This window comes from Artibeus jamaicensis, unplaced genomic scaffold (assembly GCF_021234435.1).
Source record: "Artibeus jamaicensis isolate MK-2021 breed Jamaican fruit bat unplaced genomic scaffold, CSHL_Jam_final scaffold_847, whole genome shotgun sequence".
In the NCBI taxonomy this organism is placed as follows: domain Eukaryota; kingdom Metazoa; phylum Chordata; class Mammalia; order Chiroptera; family Phyllostomidae; genus Artibeus; species Artibeus jamaicensis.
The window spans coordinates 16,357,031-16,376,629 of NW_026522057.1; the positions used below are offsets into that span (position 1 = coordinate 16,357,031).

The 19,599-nt window shown below is 50.9% G+C and overlaps 1 long non-coding RNA gene across 2 annotated transcripts; it reads left to right on the plus strand.

Moving 5' to 3' along the window:
• The first annotated feature begins 1,953 nt into the window (after positions 1-1,953).
• LOC119042255 (uncharacterized) lies at positions 1,954-18,903 on the plus strand. 2 transcript variants are annotated; one of them, XR_005081186.2, is made up of 4 exons: positions 1,954-2,141; positions 8,895-9,100; positions 9,298-9,398; positions 18,266-18,903. It is a non-coding gene; the product is annotated as an uncharacterized LOC119042255 (long non-coding RNA). The 2 variants fall into 2 exon arrangements; XR_005081185.2 differs by lacking the exon at positions 1,954-2,141 and having other exon boundaries at positions 8,670-9,100.
• Positions 18,904-19,599: the final 696 nt, after the last annotated feature.

A 19,599-nucleotide genomic window follows, 5' to 3' on the forward strand; every position in this document is an offset into this window, starting at 1 on the left:
CCTGCATGGCCCGGTTGGAAATTAAAAGCAGCGGCTGAGAGTGGGTTTGAATGCAGCAACAGGAACCATGAATATTTTACAAGAAACCGGAATTATTAATGTTTCAATAAAAAACAAAACCCCAATGTCCACGCGAAGATTACATGTGACTTAAAGCCTTCAGAAAACCGCTGTGGTCCTCCTTCACTCTCCCTTAAACCACTCAGCACGGTCTCACTTAAACCGTTCCCATCTCCCCAACCCTCAGCCCACCCGCTCCAAATGGGGGGCGGGCTGCATCCGCCCCGATAATTAGCACGGCCCCCACCTTCCTTCGGAGCTACGGACGACCAGAGAAATATTTCTGGAAGACTATTTACGAACTTCCCCATAGCCATCAATCATAAGGTTAAGGAGGAATGGAGCAAGATTTCTTACCTCAAGGAGCCTCTAATGCAAAAAAGCTATTTACTGGGCACGGACGGGGGCTGAGATTTCTGATGCCATTACTATAGAATACATAATAGCATCAATAATTAAGTATAAATTGGATTTAATATTTTATGCTGGCGACATGTAATTTACACTCTACCCGAGAAATCAAAGGTCATGTCTGAAATAAATGAGCGTGGGGTCGAGCCTCCAGTGGAGTTAGCACACTTCCCCCCTCCTGTCAGCCGCAGCCCAGGCCAAGAGCAGGGGAGGCGGGGCCGTGGGGAGGGAGAGCAGGGTTGGGGCCCCAGAGCCGCAGGGAGCCGCTGGTCTCCGGAGTGTGCTAAGTAAGCGGGGCCTCAGACCTCCCTGGGGTGAGTGGATGCTTCTGGAGGCTCTGGGAGGCGGGCCCTGGAGCGCTGGTGTGGGAGAGGTCAAACCCAGAGACAAGTCCGACCCTGAGACAGGGGACAAGGCAGGGTGGCAGCACCGAAGAGCTTGCAGCGTCCTGAGGGGAAACTGAGGCCCAGAGAAGGGAAAGGGCTTCCCCAGAGTCACATGGAATAGGACCCAGGACTGCTGGCTGCCGATCTTTGTCAGGACTTCTCTGACATGGGTGTGACAGAGGCATCGCCTCAGACCTCTGCGTGTGCCCCAGAAACACCACGAGTCTGCCTGCCTGCAGGAGAGACCGACTGTGGCCCAGGCTGGTGCCGGGCTCCAGCCGTGGCAGGGGCGGGTGTTCTGGTGAAGCATAGGGGGGCGGGTAAGCAACGATGCCCACTGCAAGGGTAGCTAAAGAGCTGCGTCGCTGTTCGGCATTAAGGAGCCAAATGTGTGTGTTCACTAAACCCTTCCACAGCTCCCCACCGCCCCCGGGGGAAACCAGTGTCCTCTTCTTTTGTCCTGAAGCCCTTTGCTGCCCAGCACCTGCTGACCGCTCCCTCCCCATCTCCTGCCTCACTCCCTCTCGCTCACTCACCAAGCTCCTCTCACTCCAGGCCTTTGCCAGGGCGTCCCCTCTGCCGGGGACACCCTTTCCTGGACATCTGTATGGCTCCTCCTCACTTCATTCAGATCTTTGCGCCCGGTTCTTTCCCAGGCACTCTCTGCCCACCTGGGGCCCAGGACATTCCTGCGTCTCACCAGACCTGTGGCATGATGGCGGGCTTCCTGGCACCAGGGGAGCGGATGGGCACGAGGGTGGTCTGGCTCATGCCTGGAACTCTAGGCTGTGGATGTTTCTAGAAGCTGCTAAGGCTGTTTTAGGAGGTGTCCCCAGTCAAGAGGCAGGGGTGGGGACCAGAAAGCAGAAGCCTTCCTCCCCGACCCCTGCCTCCAGTGACGGGGAGCTGGGCGGGGCCCCAGGGCGGGGCTCTGTCCCCTCACCTGTGCTCCGGCAGAGTGGCCGGGATGGACCATGCTATGGAGGTTTGCGTCCTCCCCAAATTCAGATGTAACCCTAACTCTCAAAGATGATGGGACCAGAAGACGGCTTGGGGAGGCGCTGAAATATGAGTGCCTTCCGCCACGTGAGGGCACAGTGAGAAGGGGCCCGCTGGGAACCAGGACTAGGACTCTCACCAGACATGGCCCTGTGGTGCGTTCATCTCAGACTTTCCTGCCTCCTGGACTGTCTGTGCATGTGTACGTGGTTGCAGCTGCAGGACTGAGATCCCAGAGCCTTTCCAGCCTGGAGATGTTTGCTTGTCTTCGACAGAGGGATGCAGGTGGGCCCTGGGAACAACTGGTGTGTGTTGTGCACCAGAGGCTGCTTTGGAATTTTTAAAGGATAACTTCATTTAATCCCCCTGAGGCAGGTCCTATTATTCTCCCTTTTCACAGGCAAAAAAACCGAGGCCCAGAGAGACTAGTGGCTTGCCCAGGTTCATAGCAACTAGTCTGCAGTAGAGTTTAGATGCCAAGTTTTGTGCCCAAATGTCAGCCCAGGGGTGGGATGGAAGTGGGTGTTTGGTCTGAGTCCTCGGGGGTGGGGGGGAGGCAGTATCTCAAATGGAGGGACAGGGGAGGGTCCCTTTAAATGCTGAGGAAACCTCGAGTAAGGGGAGCAATACGCTTCGGCACACTCCCCTCCCCTGGGAATCGAGCCCCAAGGGGGCCAGGGTGGCATCTTTCTCGCTGCCCCTCCAGCCTGCCCATCCACAGTGTGGACAAGACTGAGAATTAGCCACCTTCCCTCTCCGGGCCCCAGAGACCTCACTGGAGGAGGCAGACACGCGCTCTCGGGCATCCTTGCAGCTCTGTGGGCCTGGGATGCCATGAGTCTGTCTCTCTGATCTCTCTCCTCTCCTGCCTCCATCTGGCTCCTGCTGGGGACTCTCTCATTGGCTGAACCCAACAGGAAGCCACAGGGCTCGGGAGCACGTGTTGAGGTTGCCCAGGCTGGGCAGGACTCGAGGGCCAGGAGCAGGGCGAAGGCAGAAACTGGACCCAGAGGGGCGACTGGAGCGGACAGCTCAGCCTGGTGATAAACATTCGTTTAAGGCAGTTGACCAGGAGGGGGAAGGGCCGGAAGGGCATTTCTCCTCCAGGATCGTCCACCAGGTGCCTTTGGCAGAAATGCCTCAGCCAGGCTGTGACTTCTGCCTGGTGGGGCTCCAACCTGAGCGGGCAGGGGCAGTCTGGTCGGGACACGAAGGCCGAGTTTGCCACCGGTGGTCCCAGATCTGTCTGGGGTCCAGACCACTGGCCAGGTCTCGGAGAAGTTATTCGGCTGGCCATTCTGACTCAACTTCCTCTTTTTAAAACAGATGCCATCGTGTCCTCTCTTTGGTCACCATCAGAGTGCCTGTATTTTCTCTACTCTTCCCAGCAACCCTGTTTCTGTCTCCCGTTTCACAGAATGGGACTCTGAGGCTCAGAGAGGCAGAGAAGGCTGCCCGAAGACACACAGCTAATGAGAGGCTTAGTGAGGATGGGGCCTAGGCGTGGGTGCTCTCCACGGGCCGCTCTGCTGCCCTGCTCAGCCCACCCAGGAGAGAGAGAGGAGGCAGTCTATGGAGGGAACGCCAGCGAGATCTGACTCAAACCCCAGACCTCCTTACACTGGCTGTGCAGCCCTGGGCAAGTCCCTCAACCTCTCTGAGCTTCTGAATCCTCATCTGTAAAATAGGTCTCAGGGTACCTAACTGGCATCAACGTTTTGAGTGTTACAGGAACGTACGTCGAGCACTGGCATGTGGCTGTAGACGCTCTGTGGACGTGGACTTGGTAATGTCTGAGTGGGTTCATGTGGATCGCCGTCCTGAGACAGCGGCCTGGTTTAGCAGAGGACGGAAGAGGGGGACCCTCAGGGTATGCCAGGCCCTCCTCGCCACTGCAAACGAGGTTCGAAGGCAGCTACTTGCCACATGACCCGGTTATCTGTTACTGCATAAAACAGTGTCCCCAACTCAGTGACTTCAGACGACGACATTCTCAAATGATCTCTCTGTCCCGAGATAGACTGGGCCCCCGCTCAGGCGGCCCTTGCCCGCGTTTCTCGGGCAGTTGCAGTTGGAGTAACCCCAACGGCTCCCTCAGGGTCGGGTCTGAGGGCCGGTGCCAGCGTCCTCTGGGACCTCAGCGGGCCCACTGGCTGGACCACCCCCTGTGCTCTCCCCACATGGCCTGGGCTTCCTCGGCGCGTGTGTCTGGGCTCCAGGAGCGGAGTTTCGAGGGTGCAAGTGGAAGCTGTTGCTCTCTATGACCTAGCTTCCACAGTCACATAGCGTCACTTCCGCTACCCTCTGAGCCCCCCTCCTCCCTGATCGAGGGAGGGGGCACAGAGGGTCACGGTCCCAGTGCTGGGAGAACATGTGGGATGGAAACTGTGGTGGCCATGTTTGGAAAATACGATCTGTCACACTGCATGAGTTCTGTGGCCCAGGGAAGTTCACATGAAAGGAGCTTTGATGTCCCATTTGCTTTCTTCTCTCACATCTGGGAGCTCCATGTTTACCAAACTGCTTTTCTTCATCGAAGTCTGTGGCGACGGGTGCTGCAGACTGGCCTGCGGTGCAGTCGTCATTGTGACGGATGGGGGTAGACTGAGGCCCCGCACCTTGCACGGGATTGACACAAAGACGGAGTTTAGGGAGCCTTGGCCGGTGGGATCTTGGAGCACTTTACACACACACACACACACACACACACACACACACACACACACACACACACACAGCAGTCCCGGGTGGGCAGAGAGGTGTGTGTCCATGCAGAGGGGTCCCCAGGGCTCGGACCTGCGCCCACCAGCTCAGAGGGGTAAGAGGCCTTCCCTGGGTCGCACAGCTGGCCATCAGGAAAAGCAAAAGTAGAATCCAGGCTTGGGGCTCTGCGAGGACATTGGGTAGCCCATGAATCTGCAGAAGAAATCACCAGGGTGCACGGGTTTCCGTGGCTGAGCTTCTAAGAAGTGGCTCTAGAGAGGGTGTGAGCCCTTCCCTCCAAGGCTAAATCCCTTTTCTACGAGAGTAGGGGTGGGCGGGGGAACGCCAGGCACCCCACAAGTTCGTCCTACCAGGTGATATTGGCCTCCCTTCCATCGAGAGGCAGGTCTACGTTCCCTCCCTTGGTTCTGGTTGGACCTGTAGCTCTGGCCCTTCCAGATTCACCTGTAATTGAAGGCCAGCGTGCCCCTTACTCTCTTCACAGGCTGTGACCAGCCTCCTGATTGGAGCCTCCTTCCCTGCTGCCTGTTGAGTGGCACAGAGAATCCCTGGGGCCCTGGGCCTTGGGGAGTGAAGAGAGGCCCCAGGCCTGGCTCGGGCAGCTTCTCCCCCAGCCCAGCCTGCAAGCTAATGTCGCCTTAATGCTGTGGTCAGGCGGCCACGTGGCCGGGCTCCCTGGGCGGGCAGGGCTACATAATGGACGGCCTGGACCCGCCCGCTGACCGCCCCATTAAATGTGGTCGATTTTTTTTTCTGGTTCCTGGTGTTTTAAGCTGAGTGTCTCTGGGCAGGCATTCAAAGCCTGTTCCAGAGCTAATCTCCGAGGCAGGGACAGAGCAGGCCGGGCTGCATTAAACGGCTAAATCTGGTACAGGGTGGGCGGAGCTCATTCGAGGAAAGAATAGCATCTCTGTGGTCTTGGACAGCAGCGGTCATCAGCGCTGGCTGCTCTCCCTGTCCTTCAGGCTGTCAGAGGGGATCGCTGGGTTGTAGTTTGGGTGCCAGGGAATGGTCCCAAATGAAGACCTTGGGTCTTGGGGCTCCGGGCCTTTGCTGTGTGTCATCCAGGCAGTTGCTGACCCACCCTGTGCATTAGCTTTCATGCGAGGGTTCAGCCTTTCATAGGCCCCTCTATGGGATGAGATTCCAGAGGTTTGGGGAGAGGGACAGTCTCTGTAGTTAAGGATATCAGGGTGTCGGGGTTGGAAGGAGCTTGAAAACTTGAGGATAAAGTACAGGCCAGCTGGCAGGACATAGGGACCAAAGCCTGGGGTGTCTAGGAAGGCAGTGGTCATAGAAAGTCTGAGAGGAGGACCAGGATGGCCCAGTGGTGGGGAGTTGGGGGCATGAGAGACTCAGGCATTGGGACCAGCTGCCCTTTGGCCTTGTGTTACTCTAGTCCCCTTCTCTGTCTAGGGTAGAGCCGAGGGCAGGATAGGTTGCAAGGTCAACTGAGCTGGGCAGTAAGGCAGAGAGAACAAAGATGAGGACGGGGGCGGGGCGGGGGACACCTGCTGCTGAGCCCTGAACGCGGGCACTGGGCCACTGCATTCCCCGGCCCCGGGCCAGAGCCTGGAGAGGAGGTGAGCTTGCTGAGCAGCCGGGGGGGTCCCAGCTAGGGTGGGGTCACAGGGTCAGAGTGCAAGTCAGGCCTGATGGGAGTTCCTGCCACACAACAGCCAGAAAAGCCCTCGGAGATTGAGGTCAGTCCCTGGATGGGAAGCTCAGAGAGGGAGGGGAGCTTGCCGAAAGTCACAGGGTGGCAGGGCTGGCACTGGGTCTGGGTCTTTGGTTGCTGGCGAAATCCGATCTCTGCTAGACAGAGAGCCCCCGGGGAAGGAGGCTGCCTCGGACATCTCCACACTCCCCCCCCACCCTGCCTGCACTTGGCCTGTAGCCTCTGCTTACCAGGGGTTCTATCACTCCAGGTCCCTGGGTGAGGGACACCTTCATCCCTCGAGGTGGAGCAGGAGTGTCCAGAGCTATGGGAATGACCAGGAGTCAGTGATCTAATTTCTAATCCCATCTTGGCCACCAGCTTGATGGGTGGTCTTGGTCATTTGCTCTCTCTGGGTCTCGCGTGTTTGCATGTGTGAAATGGGAGTGACTGGCCTGGCTTGAGGGGGGGTCCTTCCAGATGGGATTTGGGCTCTTTGCAGTGCTTCAGGGCTCGAGTTTGGGACCCTCCAGCCAGCATCCTGCCTGCCCCTCATCCCTGCCTGTTCTCGCCACATGTCCTCTCCAGTCTTGGAGTCACCGTGAATCCTTACCCCCGCCTGCCACTGAACTGCACCCTCCGAGTCAGTATTGACCGCCTACTGCACACTCCGCTGCCGCTTGCTGGGCGACTGCCGTCAGGGAACCGACAGCTCCGCTGGGGGGGAGCCTGGGGGGGGGGCAGACCTGTGCCCAATACAGGGAGGGGTTGTGCGACCTCCTGTTGTTGCTGTGACCAGTGACTGTTATCTTACTGGCCTTAAACAACACACGTCTATTATCTTACAATTCTGTAGGTCAGAAGTCTCACTGGGCCCCTCTGTGTTCCTTTTGGAGGCTCTGGGGCAGAATCTGTTTCCCTGCTCTTCCAGCTTCTAGGGCCCATCCACGCGCCTTGGCTCGTGACCCCCTTCTTCAAATTCAAAGCTGTCGGCCTAGGCTCTTCCAGTCTCTCTTTCTGACTCTGACACGCTTGCCTCCCTCATGCAGATGGGCCCCAAGGAACCACAAGGGACAATCCGGTCTTCTGACATGTCAAATCCGTAACTCGAGCACACTTGCAAAGTCCCTTTTGCATATCACAGATTTGGGGGATTAACACAAGAGCATCTTTGGGGGCCATTATATTGCCAAAGACAGGTATCAAGACAGTCCCTGCTTCCAAATGTTCTGGTGGCACAGAAATCCTGCTGGGGGGTCTCCTGGATCAGTCTTGGGTTCCAGTCCCTGTTCTTTCAGCTGTGAGCTGAGGAGCCGTGGTGGGCAGACCTGCCACCTGCCCTGAGCCTCAGTCTCCTCAGCTGTACCTGGAGGATTTTAATACCCAACTCACAGCCTTGCGGTGAACATGTGAGATGCCGTGTGTAGGGTGCAGACACAGCACCCAGTCTAAAACAGCCATTCACGAAATGGTTGCTTCTGTGTTAATTCACAGATGCCCTATAACACGCCCTCTGGTTCTGGGTGGGCTGCAGTGGATGGGCAAGGACAAGAAGCACATGAGGCCTGGATCTTACTCTGCCCACCCTGCAACGCCCTGAGGCATGGGGTAGGAAGGGCATATGCCCTGAGCGGTCTGGGCCAGGCTTAGCCCCCTCCAGTCTTGATCCGATTCATTCATTCATGCCACTGTAATTTGCTGAGCTCCTGCTGAGACAGAGGGACAGGAGTGAATAGGACTGATATGGGCACATGCCTGTGGGGTGGTGTGGGACACTCAGTTAACAACAAAGCTATAATGTGCACAGAAAGATTCCAGTTTGTAAAGTTTTAGAAAGGATATAAATGGCGGTGGTGTGAGAGAGAATAGTAAGGTGGTCAAGGAAGTCTCCCCGCTATGACATTTAAGCTGACTCCTAAAAGTGGGAAAAGCCAGGACTGGGAAGAGTTGGGCTAAAGCACTGATCTAGGCCTTGGGAAGAACATGTGCAAGGGTCCTGTGGCAGGAAAGAGCTTGCGCAATCAGAAGCTGGTGCGGATGGAGCAGTGTCCAGGCAGGAGAGCAACTGAGGATGAAGTGGGAGGGAGGCAGGGCCAGGCATGGCATGAATTTGGATTTTGTTTCAAGGATGAAGTGTAGAGAGTTTAAAGCAGGGGTATCTGATAATTTAATTTATGTTTTTAAAGCTCATTCTGTGTGCTTAACTAAAAATCACTTGGTGTGAGGTGGAGAGTAGGCTGTGGGGGTGAACTGTATTACTGTTCTGAATTATTCACTTCTCTCTGAAAGGGAGGACCATTCATTCCTACCTCACTAACTTCAGGTTTATTATATGACTTGCCTTGGCCAAAAAAGTGTAAGTAGAAGTGACATATGCTATCTTGGGGCAGACGCTTAACCATGTCTTTTTTCCTTCCTCCAGATCGACTATAGTATTCTAGAAGGAGGCTGCTCCATCCACCCAGGCTACAGAGTGAGGATACTGTGGGTCCGACCTGCACCTGACCAGCAATGAATGGGCACTGTGGCTAAAAAATAAATCTTCGCTCCTGCAGGCCGCTGAGGCACGGAGATCATTTGTCACTGGAGCATAGTCTAACCTAGCCCGATGAGGTGTTGCGTGTAAAGCAAAAAATTTTTCTGGTTTTGTCTTTAAGGGGAGCGAGAGGGAGGAAGACCCAGAGTGAAGTCTTGGCAGCAGCTGGAAACCTTGAGGCACCCAAGTGAGCAAAAGGAGCCCTGGAAGAGGGGTCACTGGCTCTGGCTCTTGTCCCAGCTCTGCCACCCCATATTCGTCAAATACCTCTGAACACCTTCTGCTGCCATCAAGGCGACAGAGCATCACAATTAAGCCCCTGAACAGGTGTGAGGACCCTTATGAAAGCAGAAATGTGGTCATATTCTTCACTGGGGCTCTTGAGGCCACGCTGACCTTTGATCTCGTCAACCACAGCTTCCATCTGGACCCCTCCACACTCTGTGCTCTGGCAAGTTCTTGAATGGGTCTGGTTTACTGTACCCTCAGGGCCTTTGCACATGCTCTTTTATTTTTTTCTTTAGATCTCAGGTTTATCAACATTTCATCAATGAAGCATTCCTGACCCGCATGACAAAGTCAAGGCCGACCCTGTAGATGCTCCGATGGCATTTATGGTTATGCAGTGAGTAAAACTCCTCGCCCACAAACTCACATGTGTCAGAAATGAAATATCTTTATTTTTATGTTGTATTAGTCTATTTGCCTTTCCTTGCATTAATACCATACTATCTTAATTACTTTATGATGTCTTCATAGTCAATGGTTTTAAGTTCTCCAACTTTGTTCTTTTTCAAGATTGTCTTGGCTATTCCTTTTTTTTAAGTTTATTTAATTGATTATGCTATTATGCTTTCCCAATTTTTCCCCCGTTGCCCCCTTTCCTCCAGTGATCCCCCCTTAGTTCATGTCCATGGGTTATGCAGCTAAGTTCTGTGGTTTCTCCATTGCCTGTAGATTTTAACAGCTCGCTGTCTGTTCTGTACCTGCCCAATTTCACTTCTACATTTCCATGCCTTTTGCCCCGTTCCCCCCTCCCCCCTCCATGCTGAAAACCCTCCAGATGATCTCCATATCTATGATTCTATTCCTGTTCTAGTTGTTTGCTTAGCTTGTTTTTGTTTGTTAGTTGTTGATAGTTGTGAGTTGGTTGTCATTTTAATGTTCATAATTTGGATCTTTTTTTGTAAATAAGTCCCTTTCACATATAACAAGGGCTTGGTGATGATGAACTTCTTCAGCTCTACCTTGCCTGGGAAGCACTTTATCTGTCCTTCAGTTCTAAATGATATTCTTAACCTTTGCATTTTCATTAAAAATTTAGAATTAATTTATAAATTTCTATTAAAGCCTGTCAGGATTTGGATTTGGATTGCATTGAATCTGCAGATCAGTTCATGGAGAATAGTTTCACATATTGAGTCTCCAATCCATGAACATGGTGTACTCTTCTATTAATTTTGTCTTTAATTTCTTTTAATAATGTTTTATAGTTTTCTGTGTAAAGATCTTATACATCTCATTTTAGATTTACTGTTAGTTATTTGATATTTTCTATTCTATTATACATTACGTATTTTTAGACTTCATTTTCTAATTATTATTATTGGTATAGCAACATGCAATTACTTGCTAAATTGACCTAATTTTAATTATTTGTAAATTATTTTAGATTTTTAAAAAAGATGTTATATCTTTTTAGAGAGAGGGAAAGGGAGAAAGAAAGGGGAAAAAAACATCAATGTGTGGTTGCCTCTCACACGCCCCCTACTGGGGACCTGGCCAGAAACCCAGGCATGTGCCCCAACTGGGAATTAACCAGCAACCCATTGCTTAGCATTCATTCTGGCACTCAATCCACTGAGCCACACCAGCCAGGGCTATTTTAGATTTTAATTAATTTTAATTATTTGTAAATTATTCTAGATTCTCAGTGGACACAACCACATTGTCTCTTATTTCTTGCTTTATAATCTTTATGCCTTTTATTATTGTTATCGTTTTAAAACTTATTGCTCTGGCTGGGATCTTCAGAACAGTGTCGATAGAAGTGATAATAGTAGACACAATTATCTGCTATTATAGATAATTACAATCTCAGAGGAAGGTTCTCAGTATTTTACTATTAGGTGTAATGTTTGCTGTGGTTTTATGTCTGTATCTTTTATCAGGTTAAGGAAACTTTCTACTTTTTATATTTGCTAAGAGTTTTAACATCATGAATGGGTGTTAAATTTTATCAAATGACTTTTTTGCATCTATTGAGATAAATGTGGGACTTTTATCTTTTATTTCCTTTATTCTATTAGTATGATCAATTACCATAACTTATCTTTAAATGTTAAGCCAAGCCTCTCATTCCTGGGGAGAAAAACTGGAAGCTCATTGTGACTGTAATAATCCATATACATGTAGACTTGGACTGCTTGTATTTTGATAAGGATTTTTGCATTTATCTCATTTAATTTTTATAAGAATTCTCCAAGGAAGATAACTATTATCTCCATTTCACAAATGAAGAATTGAGCCTTAAAGGGGTTAATTAACCATGAGAGAAATTGAATTGTAATTTTCTTTTCTTGTAATATTTTTATATCAGATTGATGCTGACCTCAAAAATATTATTTAAAAATACATTCTTTGGAATGGTTTAAGATTGGCCTCATTTCTTCCTTATATTTTTGGAAAAATTCACTAATGAAACCATCTGTGCCTGAAATTTTCTTTGTGAGACTTAAAAAATGGATGTTTCCTTTAAAATATATAGGACTATCCAGATTTTATATTTCTTCCTCTGTCAATTTGTTAGTTGAGTTGTTTGAGGAATTTGTCCAGTTCATCTAAATGATTAGATTTAATAACAAAGATATTGTGTAAAACTTTATACAATATCTTATTAATTTAAAAATCTTTTTAGTATCTGTAAGTTCTACAGTCATATCTCCTTTTCTCATTTTAGATTTTAGTTGTTTATGCCTTTTCTTACACAATTCCAGGTCCTGGAAGCTCGTTAAAGCTGCCCCAGGTCCTAGTGGCCCACGTCCCGCCCAGCCACTTTTCCTCTGGTGTCTTGCTCCTCCCTGGGTTCTCCCTGGAAGTGAGATTTATAGATTTTTCAGATCCCAAGAAGCTGTCTGGTAGTCTTTTGTCCTCCTGTAACACTTGACCTTGGGGAAATGTAGTGTGGGATTGACCTTCCTCACAGTTTCTATACCACTTTTCATTACTTCCGACTCTCCCAAATCCCATCGGTCACCCCACCACACACATACAAATTTATGCTTACGTGAATCCGAAAATCTCTACATAATCTGAGGGATGGGAGAGTTTGCTGTCGCTCCTTACACAATCTCCACACTTTCTCCATGACCTCAGGCTTTGACTCCCCTTTTCGAAATTCAAAAGCCAGGAAGAGCTGGGCTCCTATCTTCTCTTTCTGCTGTTCCACTGCTTCCTTGAACTCAAGTCAGTCCAGAGCCCGGAGAGATGGGGTAGGTGGGCAGAGGGGAAGCTTGGGAAGTAGGCAGGTGGTCTTGAGTAAGTCATCTAATCTCTAGGAGCCTCAGTTTCTCCAGTTGTACAATGAAGGGAATGACCCCCAACCTGCCTTGCTCATAGTGTGATGAAAAAAGATCAAATCAATGCTCCAGAGCAAGGACACAAAGGACATTTCATTGTGAACTATACCATGTACTCAAAAGAGCACATAAACATACACATACTATTTAATTAATAATAATTAATACAATATAAATGGTTTGGCACAAACAACGCCACTGTTTATTACAAAGTCTTTTATTACAAAATCATAAGCATGCAATTCTGCAGCAAATCTATTATCTCACTCAAGCCCACCATATGACATTTTAGGTGACATGTTCAAATTAAAACTGTACATTGTCACACCCATATCATTACCCTTCCAACCACACTCAAACAAGCCTTATTTCTGCCAGACTCTGTGTATTAATCATAAAACAGATGCCTGTGTCCACACCACCGACTTCAAGAACTTACTCTGTCTTCGAGATTCCTTGTGGGTCTCAACCCCCTGTTATTATTTTTTCTAAAAGGTGATCAACATACTGAATTTTGTGTGAATTATTCTCATTCTTCTTACAGTTTTACTTTTTAAACACACAACCCTTAACAATGTGCTTATTAAAGCTTTGCCTATTTTTGAGTCTTATATCAATGAGTCCTACTGTCTTTTTTCCTGTGACTTGCTTCTCTCACTCAGCGTGGTGCTGAAAGCCACCCATGTGTCTGCGAGTAGCAGTGCCATTCATTCTTCACTGCTGGATGATGGGAATGTACCACAATGGGTTTCCCTGCCTCCTACTTACGGGCATTGGGATTGTTGCGTTACTTCAAATAATGTTATCACAAACATTCTTATAGATGTCTCCACACCATAGCTGTGACCCAACTCGGTCCAAAGATTTTCTTTAGGAGTGAAATTGCTGAGTCTTAGGGTGTGCGCGTATTTAATGCAAAAATGTTATTTACTAGATGCCTTAATTTCTTCTTACTGCCATAACAAATGACCACAAACTTGGTGGCTTAGAAAAAACCACATTTATGATCTTACAGTTCTGTAGACAGAAGTCCAAAGTGATCTTGCTGGGTTCACAACATCGAGTGTTGTCAGGGCTTTGGGATGCCCCAGGGAAGCACCTGCTCTCCACCTTTCGAAACTTCTGGAGGCTGCCCATGTTCTTGGCTCGGGACCCCTTCCTGCTCTTGGAAGACAGCAGTGTAGCATCTTCCAATCTCTGTGACTCTGAGGCCTCCCTCTCTCACTTAGTAGGCTGCCCACGGGCCCACTGGGATAATCCAGCGTAATCTCCCCATTTAAAGGTCAGCTGATCAGCAACCTTCATTCCATTTGCAACCTTAATTCTCCTTGGCCTGAAACCTAATATATTTATAAATTCTGGAGATTAGGATGTGGACCTCTTCGGAGGGAAGGCATTTCCCTGCTTATCGCACTAGATGATGTAAACTTGATTTTTACAGTTGTGCTTCCCTGGCTGGTGTAGCTCAGTGGATCAAGTGCAGGCCTGTGAACCGAAGCATCGCTGGTTTGATTCCCAGTCAGGGCACATACCTGGGTTACAGGCCACATCCCCAGTAGGGGGTGTGCTAGAGGCAACCACACATTAACGTTTCACTCCCTCTCTTTCTCCCTCCCTTCCCCATCTCTCTAAAATAAATAAATAAAATCTTTTAAAAAATAAAATAAAGCTGTTGTGCCTATTTATACTTCCACCAGTGCCCATTCTTTTTGTTCCTGTGAGGACCGTCTTTTATTATAATTTCTTTTTGATTTTAAATATTTTATTTTTAGAGAGGGGAAGGGACGGAGAAGAGAGGGAGAGAAACATCAGGGTGTGGTTGCCTCTTGTACACCCCCAACCGGGGACCTGGCCTGCGACCCACGCCTGTGCCCTGACTGGGAATCAAACCAGTGACCCTTTGGTTTGCAGGCTGGCACTCAATCCACTGAGCCACACCAGCCAGGGCTTTATTATAATTTTTTTATTTTAAAATAGTTTAAAATTCACAGGAAGTTGGAAAAATAGTCTAAAAATATACTCTTCACCTAGCTTTTACATGAACTTTCTTTCTTTCTTTCTTTCTTTCTTTCTTTCTTTCTTTCTTTCTTTCTTTCTTTCTTTCTTTCTTTCTTTCTTTCTTTCTTTCTTTCTTTCAGTCTGTCTTTGTTGTATAGTTCTATGAAACTTTGTCATATAGATTCCAGCAACCATTGCAATAGGAATAAAGACCCTTGTAAACCCTAAATGTAGTACAAAGCTTAGAGATCATCACGACAAAGCAGGTCCTGGAGACCTCCCGAGGGTAAGGAGGATGGCTCAGACCAGGGCATGTTCTGGGGTGAGAGAGGAAAGGGAAGACCAGGGCCCTCCAGGTGGGGCTTCCTGGGGAGGCAGCCCCGCCCACGGAAGTCCTGGTGAGGGTCACCTTGGCTGAGTCCTTGCCAGTGCACCTGGGCACACAGGCATCAGGGAAAAGTAAGGGCTTTAACTGTTCCAGATTAATCCTGCTAAGTTGCAACAATATTGATATGCTATTATTTTCCATCTTTATTCATCCCCCGGCGAAGAAAGAATGACTCCCCCCAGGCCATTCATAATTGAAAAATGCTTTTAAGGCCTTTACGAGTTGAATACTAAATTTCGAGAGGTGCCTGCTTTATTGGGCCTCCAGTCACCGATGATACATTTGCTCCCTAATGTTCTTTAAGAAAAGGAGCTCGAGTGGCATGACGGATGGGGCCGATCAGAATCAATGCTCATTAGTGACTCTGGTGGCCAGGTGGGTCTGGGCTGCTGCTCACTTGGGGAGACAGACTGGACAGGGGACTGGCTCCCCGCAAGGGACATGAGTGAGGCCTGTTGGCCAACATTAGCCTTGAACTGTGGCTTATCATTCATTTGTTCGTCCACTCACTTATTCAATAGATTCCACCAGATGCTGGATAGAGAAGTGGATCAGACCGAGCCCTGTCCTCAAGGCGTCGCTGGACTTGCGGACAAACAGGGGGAATTGGGCACAGATGTCCGATGCAGGGGATGTGTCTGGGGCCTGGGAGCTGGAGGGGGCGCCAATTTTGCAGGGAGGGCTGGCAGCCAGGAAGAGCTGCAGCTCAGAGGGGACCTTTGGGTGGTGTGCCATAGGTTTGTGGTGTGAACAGAGAAACTTGTCAGAGTGCGAAGGGTGTTCCTGGCAGCGATAGAGCAACATGGGCAAAATCGTGGGGGTGTGACGCAGCCTGGAGTGAGGAGCCGGAGCCACCTGACTTCTTAGAAGAGTCCGCTGACGGGGTAGCCAGAGCTGCTGTCCTCCTGATCCAACTCTGAATCCTGGGACGGCAACATCAGAATAAGGGCCTTCAGAAAACGTCTGGCTTGACCCACTGTAACTCCGATGGGCAAATAAGGCCCAGAGAGGGGACTTTCTCAGGGTCTCATAGCCAGGTAATGAGACGAGGGGCGGGCAGAACCCAGGGGTGAGCCCGTAGCTGGGATTCTGACAACATGGCTGTGGCCTCATAGAGACCAAAGTTCAGCTTTGTCATTGACCTTGGGCCTTAGTTTGTCTTTACAGGCAAACCTGGGTTTATGACTCCTTCAGCTCCCAAGCTCTATGAAGCCCAGAGAGGATCAAAGTGTTACATTTGGTTGGTCACACACAGCTAGTCAGTGACATAGGTGGAGGGGGAGGTGTAAGAAAAAATTTAAGTGAGAAAAAGTGGGTGGTAGGAGGAGGCCAACATTTGCTGGGCGCCCAGGACAGAGGGCTCTTGATGTGTGTTTGCTCTCTTCACCTCTCACTAGCCTTGGCGACACAGCCCGAACCCCCATTTTGCAAATGAAGAAACCAAAAGACTTGGAAGTGAGGCAAGTTGTCCAAGGTTATGCAAGGGGTACCCAGGATTTGAACCCAGATTTTGGACATTTTATTTCAAAGCCCATGTGTTTCGCACTGTCTTGGGCTGTCCCCACAGGGGCCGCAGAGAGAGAGACTTCGACAGATGCACAATCACTGCCTCTCCTATGGTTCCAGCGTCTCTGGCTGCCACCCACCAGTGTTAAAGCCTGTGTCACGTCAGAATGTGGCCAGGTTGTCCCGGTCCTTTATCCTTCCCTGAGGAGGTCATTGCTTAGTCTTTGTCCAAAGACCTGGGGGTGAGGTGGTGGCCAGGGAGGGCAGCCAAGAGAGCAGAAGAGGAGAGCCCAGGGCCTCAGCTCCAAATGCCTGACCCCTCCCTGGGCCGGCCTCTCTCCCCCAGGTCTGTAAGAACGCGTGAAGCCTTGGTCTGGCGGAGGCTGACTTGGGGGGTGGAGGCAGCCAGGCCTCTGACCCCTGCAGCTGGTTTTAGACCTTGAGCCGTGGCCTTGGGATCTGAGCCCCTTCTCCCTGAGTGACACCACCCCAATGGGGCCAGCACTGAGTGGAAAGACATGATGAAGGAACCAGCACAGCCCACTTTGGACAGCGCCTTTGCCCAGGATACCAGGGGGCTGTGGGATCCAGCAGAGGGCTTCCCAGAGGAGGTGGCACAGAAGCCAAGATCCGAAGGATGAGGAGGAGCTGGCCAGTGACAGAAGGAATAGCATGTATACGGCCCAGATGTGAGAAGGCACTTGTCCTCCTCACACAGGAGACACCTGCCCTGCCGTGGCCCTCCCCCTCTCCCCAGGAGAATCCTGGCTTCTAAATACGCCACGCTGGTGTGGAGCCCATGGGCTCTGAGCCCAGGCAATGGGCCCTCAGCATTTGTACTGGGGAGCTTGGGCTGCTGTGAGAGAATACCGTCGACTGCAGGGGGAGGGGGTGTGTGGCTGAAACAACAGACATTTATTTCTCCGAGTTCTGGAGGCTGGAAGTCCAGGATCAGGGTGCCAGCTAATTAGATTCCTGGTGAGGGCCCTCTTCTTGGATTACAGACTGCCACTTCTTGGTGTGTTCTAGCATGGGAGAGAGAGAGAGAGAGATATAGAGAGATCTTCCTCTTCTTATAAAGCCACTAATCTTATCATGAGGCCCCACACTCATGACTCAGTCTAACCCTAATGACCTCCAAAAGTCCCCATCACATTCAGATACAAGGGCTTCCACATACGAATTCGTGGGGACACAATGCCATCCATAACAGAACAGGAGCACATGGGAGCTGGAAGGACCCTCAGCAGTTTTATTCTAGAGGCTCATCTGCATGACACTGTGTTCAAACACCTAGTGGGAGCTCGGGACACACTTGTGAAATGGAAGAAGGAATCCAACACGCTCCGATCAGATGGAGGAACTGAGGCTGAGCTGGGGCAAAGGACACGTCCAGTATCATGCCGAAGGCTAATGGCCACGCTGGGACCCGGCCTCAGACCAGGCCGCCCCCAATCTGGGCAGGGGATGAGGTTCTGGGTCCCACGGGGCACAGTCTGGGTCAGATTCGGGAGGCGGGGAAGACCAGCTGGGGCTGCGGCGCCCCCCGTGTGTTCGGCAGCCAGCGTTAGAACACCTGCTGTACGCTGGGGATCAAAGCTGCCAAGGTGCCTGATTCCATGAAGCCTGTCCTAGCGGGGACAGGCAGGCAATAAGTGAAATTAATAATTAAAATCAAAAGAATGTCAGGTGATGGCAAACGTCATGGAGAAAAACAGAGCAGAACAAGAGGGACGAGAGAGGCACGGGAGGCCAGGAGCTCTCGGAGTCGGTGTGCTGGGGACAGCATCTCTGACAAGGTGACACTGACAGAGACCTGAAAGAACATATGGGTTTTTTTTTCCAAACAAATTCTTTGATTTTCTTCCCTTCAAGAGATGGAGCTTAATTTCCTCCTTTTCTGTGGGGACCGGGCTTGGTGACTCACTTCCCACAGGTGAAATGCACCAGAAGTGATGGTGTATGACTTCAGGATCAATTACTAAATACCTCGCAGTTTCCAGCTTAATCTTTCTCTTTCAGGTCACCTGCTCTAGGGACAGCAGCTGCCGCCTTGCGAGGACACTTGAGCAGCTCCGTAGAGAGGCCTACCCGGTGAGGCTCCAACCCCGCCTGCCGACAGCCACATGCCCGGGCTGCCGGGGCTGCCGGGGCAGCGGGCCCTCCAGCCCCAGCCGAACCTTCTGAGGAGCGCAGCCCCTGCTGACGTCTTGACTCAGGGAGCCTGAGCCAGGCCCAGACACTGCTGGATTCTTGACCCACAGGAATGAAGTGATAATAAGTGTTGGTTGTTTTAAGTCACTAAATGTCGTGGACTAATTTGTTGTGCTGCACAGATAACAAACTCAGAAGGGGAGGAGCCCGCATATGGGTGCCTCGGAAAAGTGACCCAGGGACAGCAGGTGCAAAGGCCCTGCACCTCCATGCACCTGGCTCAGCCCTTGTCTGTTTGATCCTCAGTTTCCTCATTTGTCAAAGGGAAGAAGCAACACCGCTCTTGCCCCTCTCAGGGGATGTTATTGGATGGGCAACTCGATGACAGACCTAGGCAGGATCAGGGAGGCAGACTAGCCCAGCCGTACAGGCGATGGCAGCCATCAAGATGCAGGCTGGCTCCCCTGTGCGGGCACCATCTTTGCTGCGGCTGCTGCTTTCTGCCCCCTTCCCGGACCTCCTGGGTGAGACTCCCCAGAGGAGCATCCTGGGAACCCATATTCTGTTTACCTGGGGATCCAGCTGACAAAGCGTCCGATTTTGGGTTCACACACACACAGTTGGGAACCGCGGTGCTGTCCTCAGTTTCCTCGGGCTCTCTGCAGTTCCGGCCTCCCTCCGGCCACCTGGCCAAGACCTTCTCACCCTCAAAACCTACCCCAGGCTTCTGTCTGCCTTTCCCTGTCCCTGGAGTTGCAGCTTCCTGCCGTGGGCTCACCACTGAGCCCTGCTCTGGGTTTTCTGGCAGAAGTGTCCTAATCGCTCATGCTGTGGCCCTTGACTGTTGTGGTGACATGATCTGTGTAGAGTCGGTGTCTCTGAGGATGGAGATCGTGTATGACGCATGCCTGCATAAGCCCGATGTCTGCGTGGGGCCTGGTGCCATGTGGACCTGCAGTACAACGATCTGGACAGAAGATGAAAGATGGAGCGAACGTTGGAAGAAAGGAGGAGAAAGCTAGGAGGAAGGGTGGGAAGACAGGGGAAGGGATGGGAGGACGACCTGGAGGAGAAGGAGGAGCCGGAGAAGTGCGGGAGGAAAGAGGAGGAGAGTGGCAGGAGCAATGGAAGGAAGACGAAAGGAAGGCTTGCAGAGAGCTGAGGGGGGGGGGCTGGAGGGAAGTGGGCGTGAAGATGGGGAG